Below are 13,633 nucleotides of genomic sequence, written 5' to 3' on the forward strand. Positions count from 1 at the left end.
CAAATATCGTGACAAACTTTACAGATACAATTAAGGGTTTCACACAGTCTCATAAAGTTATAAGTTATAACGATCCGAAAACATAGCGTTCAGAGTTGTATTTGCGTAAACTTATTTTATTATGCAATCCAAAAACAAATTTTTTAAACTAGTATAAACATTTATGATTTTATGATTTTACGATGATTTATGAGACGTTGTGACTACCCCAAATATTTTCACAATGTAATTATTTTCTAAATATTCCCAATAAAAATCTTAAATACGGGAACTGTATTACTATTTGACAGCAACATATTAACTTTAAGTGATATCAAATCTGCGAATCACCTGTGAGTCACTTGCACATAGATTTCAGCCCTTGCTGGTTTATTCAAAGAAGTTGAACAGTTTGTTRACGCTACTTCTAAATTACTTTCCGAAGTTGCTCTCATTTTCCTCTGCTCGCTATTCATCGCTCCATTGCTTTKCTATGCAGACATATAGACTATGGAATTTCTTCAGCACACCACTTTTTCGCCGCGATGAGTTGTTTCGCTTAGCATGGATATACTACTAATATGTAAATAATGAAACCGTTGTTTATTTTTCTACTTTTAATTTTTGTTGTCCATTTTCGCCCATTCTATATACATACGTACGCAGCATGACGTAAATTTTCAAGTACTTTTTTGCCTATTTTTTATCACCTGTCAGACATCAGCAGTAGTAGACGATTCGGTAGAAGTTTATTACAAACACATTTCTATTAACTTTGTATACAACCAAAATACATCAACAAATATACAATAGTGCACATTATACACCCAATTTATACGTTTTAATACCTTGCCACGGGGAGTTAATGATGCTTTCTGAAACAGCAAATACTGATCGTTATCTGTAAATAATTCATAATCACATCAAACGATCAGAGCAGCAGGTACCGAAGTGTAAGATAAATAAAAATAGTCGGAATTGTGCTCTTAACAAGCTCATTGTAAGATCGACTGTAAGTACCTATTTTAAAAGAGTATGTGTAGAGTTTTATTAAAAAAATTATTTACTTATGATAACGAAAGGTGAGCGAATTAGAGCCAGAAATTAAAAAAAAAAAATTGTGTATGTCAATGTTGACGCATCCCTGATATGTCATACTTTTCGACGACAAAACGCTTTCTAAATACGATTTCAATATGTAAAAGCGGAATCAAAGGTTCGCCATAAATGGGGAAGACTCCAGTGCAAATGTACTCAATTTATTCTTAACTTAAGTAATGGATATAATTGCTGTCATCTGGGTTCTACAAAAATTAATTTGAACTATAATATCTAAAACAAATTTTACATAATTCTCTAAAAATGTTTATCATTAACAAGAAGGAGTTAATATTATTTCGTACCAGTAAACCCGTAAAATCAAAGAAATCTTAGTCTTATACTTTCGCCAATATTACTCGGAGTTGGACTAACAGTTTTTGTAATATCTAAAATTAATCGAKACGGTTATAGGGTTATTTATATCATAATATTCAGGATGACGACCCGAAACGAACTCAGTCTGTGAAAGCGATAGTATAACACAATATCGTTCACTTTAAGGAGAAATTTTATTGAATTTTATTGAGAATCAGATTATAATATCCTTACAACCGTTAAACAACTAATTATTTGGATATTTACTTAGTGATTTATGTTTACAAGCATGTTTCAATCAACATTTTTAAAATTGATCTTATAGTTTCGAATACTTTATTATTGGATTTCTTCTTATTACACAGTACAACAGCTAATCTGGGGTGTGAGAAATTCCAAGTCAGGGTGATGGTACTAGGTTAGTATAGTAAAACCCTCAAAGGGTTTGGCGTTCGTATATGTCAGTTTTACCATCACCCTGACTTGGAATTTCTCACCCCCCAGACAATCCCAAAAATGTTCCACAGTGTTATTACAGATTAGACAGGCTAAACGGTACAATAGACAATCACATTCACTAATTTTTCTTTTCTCACAAAAAAGTATGTTCTTTCCTCAATACTGAGTATATATAGGCGAACTAGTCTCTCAGTCTTTGATATGTCGAACTGAAACTTTGCATACGTCCTTTTCTCACCAACAAGTCGGCCCTGAAATATCGGGCAAGTAGTAGTATATACTGTACAATCGGAATGAAGTCCTTGTCATTCATTATAGAAATTACAACAGAATCAATCATGTCCTCTACGGTTTGGAAATAAAAGGATAATATGTGCTCAGAAACAGAGGATCATTGGAGTTAAATTATCTTAGAGGATATATCACTATAACAGTACGTTTTGATGAAAGCTTTAAAAGTATCCTTTGGTGCTAAAAACAACTGGCAGGCGATTACTGAATTATTCTTCAGAAGTAGCAGTGTGGTGCACATTGGCTTATATCCAGTGGAATTACTTGGACCATGTACTTGTCGCTACCCACGAGTACTTCTCCAGGAATTTGTAATTTGAGTTTAAGGGCCACATTATCAGAGTGGAAAACCCATTAAGTGAGCAAATTAAATGCATATACTATAAGCACAGGAGCGCTGCTAAGCCTCCTTTACATGACAATGCAGGTTAAATTAAGTGATATAAATACAATAATCAACTAAAATCTAATCTATTCTAAATAACTGATATCTTTATTATTCATATCGTAACAATAAAAATTAATAATTATTGAAATTACATATCTAATTGTTCTTGGGCTTGGTGGTCATCGATAAATAATCTATCTGGTACCTTTTGAAATGAAGTATTGTAGTAAATAACCAAAAAAAGGATTGCTGTATTGACACGAAAAGATTTTAAAAAATATTTGATCTGAATTCAATTATGTGATGATGACCAAATTACGAAAACAGTAAACATTAATGAAAGACACGTGCGTTTGCACRAATTAACACGATTTTAGTACCAATGACGAAATTAAAAATATCAACTATTTGGCCTTGTCCTTTGAAGCATTCAGATTTCTACTCGAAATATTATTTAAGCAGGCCTTTATATATATATATGTGTTTAGGCGACAAATAATTTCAGCTACTAACTCAATACCTACATTTGTTGGCTAACGGCTCCCGGTGATTTTTTAATGAACAGATAAATTAAAAGTCCTTCGTTTGTTTCTGTTGCATGTACCAACTGACGAGAGTGCGCGAAAATTTCAACGAATTTTGTCAAACAAAAGTAAGTAAATATGTGCTAAAGGCATCTTAACTAGAGCTCACATTTGAGAGAACTCTGTACGCCTCGTGCTGATTAGTATATTTGAACCTCCTGCTACTCCTCTAATGTTTTCATGCACAACCTAATATTCGACGCAGGACTACATCGTACAGACACGTTGATGATATACACGAGTCTAATCAAAACGAATAAGAACCTATGACACGGCACATTTAAAACACATCAGCACTGTGGCGCGTGAGTCTCAGCCTTGAGCTGTACTTTAGTTTCAGTTACAACAAGCGACCTGGCGACAAACGTTGAAGGACGATGCTGACGAAAATAGCGACCACGCGCCGCATTGTTTCTTAATCAATAAAAATGTACTCGTAGACGCAAACTACAAGAAGGATCAGCCTAAAGAAATCTTCGTAGCGGACAAAATTTAAATTTCAGGGAAAATATTTTTCCTTTTCACACAAAGGTACGAATACATCGAATTTTACATGCATACTATACTTTCGTATATATCACACATCCCGATGTTATAAAATGCGCATAAAAATTTGCCTGCGACGAATGCTTATGTAAAGAACATTGATAATATTTAAGTTTACTATATTTGAGAAAACAAGTAGATATAAACCAAATAATTGAAAGCATTCTTAACAGTTTGAGGTCTTCTATTGGTAGAAACACCTTCAAAATTAAAAAAAATTAACAACACTCTAATTTTGTGAAAATATCCAAAAAGTTTCCTCGCGCAAGAATATGATTTTCATCATTCAGTTTGTATCGATATATTATATATATTATATGTATATACAACTCCTTTATATCTAATCATTCCTCATGGGTGTTACAAACTCATCATATCATACGCAGGGATGGGCTACCGCCTAGGCCCGAGACATGGAGGGAACAATTTTATAGCCGCAGAAATCACCAATATTTTAGTGAATTTACAGTTTAAAAAATGTTCTATAACCTACATATAGTAGGAGGCCGTGGAAAAAGAGGATCTTCCTCTTCGCCCTCGGGCTCGCGTCTGGCTGCCTGCCGAACCATCCACTGCGAAAGAGATCGAGGAAAACCTCAGATACTGCAACCCCTCACTTCCCGCGCACGACTGGAAGGTTATACGGCTTGAGAGAACCGATGAACCATATCGGCTGGCGTTGATAATGCTCAACGCGGAGTCCATCGGCCCTCTCAGTAAAACCAAGGGAGCCATCAGTTATGGGTTCGAAATGGTAGTGCTGAAAGTACTCCCGACGGATACCAGGGCTGATGGCACCCAAGCTGCAGATGCGGAGGAGAAGGCAGAGGGCGTCACTGATGGTCAAACGACCATGGAAAACGACCCAAACTTCTCGGACGTTGCGAGTTCTGGAGGCGGTTTGTCGATCGGCGACTCCGTCTTTAGCCTCGAACAATTGTTTGAGGGGGTGAGAGTCGATCATGACCTGAGCACCGAACTGGCGCTCCTAGAGGARKGTCTGAAGGATGAGATTCCTCCAGATTAATCTCCATCATGCAAAGGCGGCCTCCGCCAATCTGCTGCTTCGTCTGGAGCAAGACGAAGCCGATGTGGTCCTGAYGAACCGTGGCTAACTGGTAACGGGATCTCTGGACTGAGGACGAAGAGCCATAAGCTGCTGGCGGCCAAGGATGCAGGTAGAAACACGGTAACGGTATTTCTTTTACCTCTTTTCAGCAACGCTGACGTGGTCACAGCAAAAATGGAGTGCGTCACCGCAAATGTCTGGCTGATCTCCGCTTATATGCCTCACGATGATGAGGTAGAGCCACCTCCCGTCTGCTAAGGTGGACGTTGGCTTAAGCGTCCCGGAACGGTGCCGATGTTATCATCGGCTCAGACGCCAACTCGCGACATTTGATCTGGGGGAGCTCGCATACCAAAACTAGGGGTGAGTCGCTTTTTGATTTTATTGTTAGCGAAAATCTTCGTATTTGTAACAGGGCAAACTCTCCAACCTTCGTGACCGCAGGCAGGGAGGAGGTTCTCGACCTCACCCTGGCCTCACACGGAATTGCCTCACAGATCTCAAACTGGAGGGYCCTTGACGACCACTTCTTTTCTGATCACAGATACTTAGGGTTCAGTCTGGTCGGAGAAAGTCCGCCTAGAAAACCCTTCAGAAATCCCAGGAACACGAACTGGGAAGTTTATCGCAGGAGGCTTCGACATACCCTCCCACGCGCGCCGAGGATGGACGCTTTGGCCACCGCCGATGTGGTGGATGGGTGGGTCGGAGTTTTCAGCTTGGCGTGCAACAATGCACTGGAGAGCTCCTGTCCACTGAAAACACCGAAGGGCAGAGGAAAACCTCAGTGGTGAACCTTGGAACTCACGGAACTTAGGGCGTCCTGTAGACGCTTATTTAACAAGGGCCGCAGGAGTGGGTTATCCAATGATTGGGTTCTGTATAAAATCGGACTTTCGATATACAAGTCCGAGCTAAGAAGGGCTAAGAGGATCTCGTGGAAAAGCTTCTGCGAAACCTCTAGATTCAGGCGCTTACTCGCCTGTGTCCCTGGGGTATCTCAAGGATGCAAATGGGCGCTGAGCAGTGAAGAGACACTTCAGATGCTCCTTGATGCTCACTTTCCTAGTAATACGTCCTCTGCGAAGGTATCTCTCGGAGCGTTGCATACTGACYACACGGCCTTTGTCGACCTTCTGGATGAACGTCACTTGACCTGGGCGATCAATTCGTTCAAACCGTTCAAGTCCCCGGGACCGGATGGCATTATACCAGCGCTAGGGTTAAAGTATCATGCGGCTGGTTGGCACCAATCTATGCGAACTGCMTCAGATTAGGTTACATCCCGGGGGCCGGGAGACGAGTCAGAATTACGTTTATCCCAAAGGCTGGCAGGGGGTCCCACGTCACAGCAATTGATTTCAGGCCCATCAGTCTCTCCTCCTTTTTACTAAAAACTTTGGAAAGATTGCTGGACTAGTATCTAAGAAGATGCATTCCGAGAGACTATCTATCAGGAGCGCAACATGCGTATCGTAAAGGAAGGCCAGTGGACACTGACCTGCACACTATCGTGTCGTGGCTTGAGGAAGCAATTGAGGCTAAGGACTTCGCTGTTGGGACCTTCCTTGATATTGAGGGAGCTTTCAACAATATCCTGCAAGGCAGTCGTAACGGCTCTTATGGTGAAAGGAAAGTTTCTTAGCACCGTGTATGAGTTGACGCAGGGATATCTCAGCGTGGGAACAAAATGGGCGGTCGGAAGTGGACTCGCCATCAACCCAATTAAAACAGAAATGGTTTTATTTAGTAGAAGATACAAGATCCCCGTGACACCCTTGCCGCAAATGGGAGCTGTTCGCCTGCAACCGAGGGATACTGTGAAGTATCTAGGGCTCATCCTGGATAAGAATCTTTCATGGAATATCGAGGAAAGAGTCAGGAAGGCATCGATTGCCCTATACTGCTGCAGAGGAGCTATTGGCAAGAGGTGGGGCCTCTCGCCGAAGGTGGTCCTCTGGCTCTATAACACCATAGTCAAGCCCATAATGTTCTATGGAGTCTTCATATGGTGGAGGGCTTTGCAGAAGACCACACTTGCTAAGAAACTTGAGAGCGCTCAGCGGGTCGCGCTCATCAGCATGTACGGTTCATTAAGGACCACGCCAAACATTGCACTCAATGCAATTCTAAACATAACGCCGGTGGACATTGCCGGAAGGTGTATGGCTGCGAAGGTGGCTATCAGACTCAGGGAATCTGGATTCCAAGCGGAGCGTACATCGAAACACTCGGATATCCTCACAAGCTTTGACGGCATACCGAATCATCTAGATCATGGAGTCGCCATATCGAACTCCGGCGGCTCCTTCACTGCCCACATACCGACGAGGGAGGTTTGGGAGGGAAGAAGCCGTTGGAGAAGAGGGGCAATAAGCTTCTTTACGGATGGGTCAAAGCTTAGGGGGAAGGTTGGTGGAGGGGTCTACTGTCGGGAGTTCTCCATAGAATCCATCTTCAGACTTCCCGACTATTGCAGTATTTTCCAGGCGGAAGTCGCGCCATCAAGGTGGCAGCAGATTTGCTACTCCGGAGAGTGTCTACCTTCAGAGAAGTGAAAATGCACTCAGATAGCAGAGCGGCGATACTAGCCCTGAACTCATTCACGGTGCGTTCAGGGATGGTCCAGGAGTGTCTGGCATCACTGTCTCTGGCGGCTAGAGCTTTTACTATTAGACTTGTATGGGTGCCGGGCCATAGCGGAATCGCAGGTAACTGCAAAGCTGATGAGCTGGCAAGGAAAGGCACCTTAGAGTCGCTATCGGTAGAATGGGAACGGGTCGGTGCTCCTATGTCCTCCTGTGTTCTACTGCTGGACAGCTGGGCCTCGCGACTGCTTAGTCAACGCTGGGCCAGCACGGGTACCTGCGCGGTCGCAAAAGGCTTTTGGCCCAACATAGATCGCAGGAGATCTAATGATCTCTTTGCGCTCAGTAAAGCCAGCCTCTCGTTAGTGACGGGGCTCTTGACGGGCCACTGCCCTATTGGCATACATGCTGTAAGACTGGGAATTATTATACAATTATAAGATATGCACGTGATAATAATGAAATTGTTAAGAGATTTCTAGAACTTACATCGGATACTGCCCATAATCTTTAACAAAACAATTTTTCCTATTTTCGAGGAACTATATAATTTTTTAACAGATATAAATATTTCCTGAAACTAAACGAGATAGATACAAGGTTATATATGTATAAGTGATCAATGACTAGAAAGTGGAAATGTGGTTGACTGTCTACCTGTACCTCCGCCCATTCGTGTGTGTTGTAACTTGAGTAAAAATTGAGAATTCTTGATGAAACTTGATGTGTGGGTTCTTTGGTACAAAAAAATCTCGTTCGTGATTGGCGTAATCGAACCACTGCCACGCCCACAAATCGTATATCGTTTAATGTACATATCTTCTAAACCACTTAAGCTGCAACAACCCCATGTAACGGCACTGTTAAAAACTACGAAAAGCGCGATAAATCAGTAATTAAATATGCCAGGTACAATAAAGTTTACCACCRAGATGGTATTTAGTACGTAGCATTTGCTTTATTTTCTTATCTTCACATGAACCCCACTTTTTAAAACCACTTGATTCGTTCAGTTTCCAGTACACAAATCAGTAAAGCAATTATAAAACTTTGAACAAATAATGTCTTTACTGTGTGCCACCTTATGACCAAAAATTGTTTAAATTAAAGAAAAACTTTTTAAGCCCATAGGTACCGAATATTTACATCCCGGTACCTATAGTTGACTTTTAATCGAAAATTTCGGCCAATGTGGGATTTACATAACTAAAATTAAGGGATAATCCTTCTATTATGATGGTATGTGAGTTATCCCAATGAAAATGAGCGAGCGTGTTTTTCCCACAACAATGTATCTTTGTGCCTAAAGTAGATAACTTTGAGTGAAAACTTGGCTTAGCACCTATATGTCATATATGTATCAGGATTTTCGAACATTTTGCTGACTTTACTCTATATAATTGGTTTTACTCTTTATAGTATTTATTTCCCTGACTTTGATTCTTGCAAGTTGCAAGAGTATTAAATGTTCGGTTGCACCCGAACTTAGCCCTTTCTTACTTGTTTTAAATAATTTTAATAAATATATTATTAATCGATTAATATTTTTTGTGAAAGAGACTAATAATATTTCTATTTCAAAGAAGAAAAAATGAATCTTATCCCTAACAACAACTTTGTCAGTTCATAACCGACTGAGAAATAACTACAAACAACTGTGAACTTAAATAGTTTAAAATTAAATTGCCCACGAACGTAAATTAAGTTACTGTTAAGCTGTTAAGTGTAAAGTTTTTTCCTTATTTCATTTTGAATTTCCGCTGCGTGTGGTTAAGTGAGTATATTGACTTTTTACTGCACCTCTGTATTGGGGCAGTCCTTGTTATTGCCCAGACAAGCAACTTCTGTGTATCATGTGTCGACAATCATTAATTATCGGCTTTCAAAATGTGTGTCGAAAGCGTACAACAACAACAAAATTTGGTATAAATCCATCTTATCGTAAAATGCTCTAAAGTTACCCCCAAAGTAAGGTGAAGTTGTCTCAACATTTGTATATACAATATATTTCGTGGTGTCGAATGCTTAGGAATTTCCCAATTTATTTTCACAAATTATTCAAGGCTTTTTACACTTTACCGATTCTTCCTTCCTGTCACGCCAGCTAGAGTTATGTATGTACAGTATGCGACAAAACTATGTATACCCCATGAAAGTTGAAAAGAAAATTATCATTTCTTTTGAAAAGTGAAGTTAATTTTTTTGCATGGTTTTTGTTTTTGCTTATGAGTATACTACATACAAAAAATTAAATTAATTTTCTGCATTTTAGTGCTAGTGACTGCAAAATACGCAGTAATCTGCAAAAAAAAAAAATTCTTAGTAACGACAAAAGTATGTATACCCGAATAAATCTTGAGGTTGCCTTCACACTAGAGCTTCAATATTTAGTGTTGCCACCCTTAGCATTAATTACTGCCAATAGACGTCGAGGCATGTTGTCAACCAAGTTTTGAAGAAGTGATTGGGGCATGTTTTCCCAGGAGTATTTCAATTTATTAAAAATCTCGACTTTATTTGAACGGCAAGAAGATCGGTCAAGCTTGTTATCCAAATATTGCCATAAGTGCTCAATGGGGTTTAAGTCGGGGCTTTGGGCAGGCCATGGTAGGAGTTCTATCAATTTTTGTTCGAAGTATTCTTTTGCAACCCGACTTGTATGCTTGGGGTCGTTGTCCTGCTGATATATGAAGTTATCCTGTATKCCCATTTTTTGCGTAGCTTACTCCAAATTGGTATTTAACATTTGAACATAAGACTCTCCCGTCATTTTACCTTCGATCATTACGAGATTTGAGAGACCACTGTAGCTAAAACAACCCCTGCTTTCATCACTCCAAATTACTTTTTTCCAAAAATTTGATGGCAGTTTGTAATACTTTTTTGCAAACTMCAGTCGTGAATTCAAATTTTTCTTGCTGATGAACGATTTTTTAATCTTGTAGTGGCTGGAATACCCGTCTTCTCGAATTCTTCGTTGAATTGCTCGCTCGGAAACATCTATTTGAAGGCTCTGTTTAATAAATTGGACTGATACAGTCGGATCTTTTTTCACTTTTTTTTTCTTTTTTGTCTCTTCGCGCACTGTAGCTACTCTAGGGCGGCCTGATCTTGGAGCACTCTCTAGCCCACCATTTTTTTGGTGATTTTTTTTTATCACTTTTTTGATTGTGGCCTTGCTTTTGGAATATTTGTTTGCAATTTTTCCGCATCGCATTCCATCTAAATTATCATGAACAATCAATTTCCGCAGGTCAACGCTTATTTCTGCAGATCTTGGCATTTCACTAAATAAAATATTTATATTATTTACCCAAACACTTTTATGGAGTATAAAATCACGAAATTTTACGTTTGTCGAGTTTATTTCTAAATATTTGCAAAAATTWTTTACGCAAAATATTTGTGCGTAGTGCTTATATTGACACGGTATACATAAGCAAAATAAAAGCTAAGGGTAAATATCATAGTGCCACTTACAGTGTGCACTTACCTTATGTACAAATTTTTAATTGTTGAACTTTTGAAAAAAATATTCCATGAACAATATAAAATGTGCTGGGGTATACATAGTTTTGTCGGATACTGTAGATAATGGCACTTATTTCCAAACAAGCATACATATCCATGMATAAAAGTAATGTACTTTGACAAACATTGAGTAAAGTCACATTAAAATAAGTAAGAAAAGACTAAATTCGGGTAACGGCAACTAAACATTAACTACTACTGATCAAAGCTATCTAAACTCCTTCAGATGGTGGCAAAAACAAGGTCCTGAGATATGAGTTTTTATCGAAAACCTTATCGTCCAATTTTCACACAATAGGACTATATTCCGATTTCATCCATTTTTAGAGTGTAGGTGGTAATAACTAAGTGAATTGGCCTGTTGGTTGTTTAGAAAACACCTGCATTTATATCAAAGTTTTTCACTCGCAGGTGCCTCTTACTACTGAGATACCCTGTGTCAAATTACGATTCTGATAATTTTTAGGTGGTAGCAACCGTTAGGTAAACAAAACTATTATACTCTGTAGCAACATCTTGCAAGTGTATAAAAAGACGCTATTGATTTTCTAAGCTCACTTCGTTACAAAATGTAAAATGTGCGATACCTTCACTTTCATTTGGAGCATGTCGAAACTGAATTAAGAAGATTAATAGCCAAGGTCGATGTCGAGCTTTAAGTTAAATTTCCGTTTCTGCATCTTTAAACTTAAATACTTCGGAGCTGGTATTTCAATATAGTTATATAGAAAAATACGTTAAAACTACATCGGCCTAGTTAGGTCCATACTCAACGCATAAGCAGTAATTCAAGCTAAAATGGATGGGTTTCGCACTCGTTTATTGTCGTAATAAGCATCTGCAGTGATGCCGTACAGTGCGAACCGAATACGCTCTTAGTGCTCTGGAACAGAGTAGAAAGAAGACCATCCATCCATCGAGCGCAATAATTGCAGCTATACCCATCTACTTAGTAGAAGATCTTGAGCTTACAAAATTCAACTCATGCAAGACTTGAAGCCGAATGAGCATCAAGCGCGTCGCACGTTGAGTAAATGGGCTCTAAGAACTAATGTAAACAAAATTGTCGCATTTGAAGTGATCATTATCTGTTTAGTGTGATAAATGGGAAGAGGGAATCATTGGTCCATATTTCATCAAAGCTGAAGCCGTGATTTAAGCAATGACTAAATATTAGGTCGTCAAAAAAGTCTTGCGGTATTTTCGCTAGTTGGCGCTGAGAGTGCGTAGTTCTAGTTTTATTCGTCGCATCGGCTCATGCTATACCTTTTTGGAAAGCCCATTTCACGCGCTACATGTGTTTGATTGATTGTCGTTTCTTTTAAGGTGTGAGTTATTGCGTCGCAAAGATGGAGCAAAATGAAGAGAAAATACGGCATATTTTACAGTACTACTACGATAAAGGCATAAATGCATCTCAAGCCGCCAATAAAATTTGTGCAGTTTATGGACCCGATACAGTTTCCATTTCCACTGCACAACGATGGTTTCAACGTTTTCGTTCGGGTGTAGAGGTCGAAGATGCGCCACGCTCCGAAAGCCTGTCGTCGAAAATAGCGATAAAATCGCTGAATCGGTCGAAAGAGACCGGCATATTAGCAGCCGTAGCATCGGTCAAGAGCTGGGCATGAGGTATCAAACCGTTATAAAATAAAAAATAAATAAAAAAATACCGCAAGACTTTTTTGACAAACTATTACTTCACCTGGACTGAAATAGAAGATGTTGATGTGAACGGCCTTTGCTTCCATAGAGACGGCGCTATATTTCAAACGAACGGGACGATTTAACACCACTGAATTATGTTTTATGTGGTTATTTGAAGTCGCTTATCTTTGAAGATAATCCCTAGACGATTGGAGAGACTACAAAAATTGGTCGAAGCTAGCCACGGCAGTCATTTCCCCGAAATCATTTTTAAAACATAATGGCAAACCCTCATCTTTATAATACTGCTAAGTTCACAGTTATATAATCAAACAGTACGCCCAAAAAGCACCCTTTACTTTATCTAAGTGCACACCTACTTTGATCAAAAGTGAAACAATTACTTTTTCTAAAATAACTACCATACTAAATGTTATAAAATTCTTTAGAGAGAAGAGAAAAATTAAAGTAATCGGATGATTTGTGCTTGAGTTACATCTGCAACGAATTTGAAAAATGCTGTGACTGAAAAATATTTGAAAAATTAATTGATTTTTCGAAAATTCATTGTAGATGGATCAATTAAAAATGTTGTAATTAAATTTCGGGTGTAAATAATATTAAAAAAAAAATTATTTTGCTAAGTTGTTAGGACTAATCCTTAATTTTTATGCAAAATTGAAGCGCTATCTACCTACCAGTGTGTTTACAACAGCTGCTTAGGTCGGTTCACCTCAGTGGGTCGTTGCGATTTTTACAATGGATAAAACTATAGAAGAGAGAATTTGTCTCGGATTTTGAATTTCTAATTCTGAGATTTCATGTGCGGAATCATTGTGAATGTTGGAAAAGGTTAACAGTGATTCAATTTTATCAAAAACATAAGCCCATGAGTGGTACCAACTTTGAAGGATGATCAAGAGATCGTTGAAGACATGACTCGTTCTGGTCTACCTTCGTCCTCTTCAACTGATGAAAATATTAAAAACAAAAAATAAAGATATGGTGCTTGAAAATCGTTAGAGAAGTGTTAAAGAGATGGTAAGAGAGCTCGGCATCTTTCGCAAGTCCGTTTGAATGATTTTGGAGAGTATATTGGGTATGAAACGCGTTCTCGGTAAAGCGTTTTTTCAAA

At 38.9% G+C, this 13,633-nt stretch overlaps 1 protein-coding gene across 1 annotated transcript in view; it reads left to right on the forward strand.

Annotated features, from left to right (window-relative positions):
• Positions 1-732: 732 nt before the first annotated feature.
• LOC108968152 (homeotic protein Sex combs reduced) overlaps positions 733-13,633 on the forward strand; it is a 76,115-nt gene continuing 63,214 nt past the window's right edge. Inside the window, exon 1 of the mRNA XM_018931957.1 lies at positions 733-991. The gene's annotated coding sequence lies outside the window, so the exon portion shown is untranslated. The remainder of the gene's footprint in view (positions 992-13,633) is intronic.

Source organism: Bactrocera latifrons, unplaced genomic scaffold (genome assembly GCF_001853355.1).
Source record: "Bactrocera latifrons isolate USDA-ARS-PBARC rearing strain unplaced genomic scaffold, ASM185335v1 scaffold_205, whole genome shotgun sequence".
Lineage (NCBI taxonomy): Eukaryota > Metazoa > Arthropoda > Insecta > Diptera > Tephritidae > Bactrocera > Bactrocera latifrons.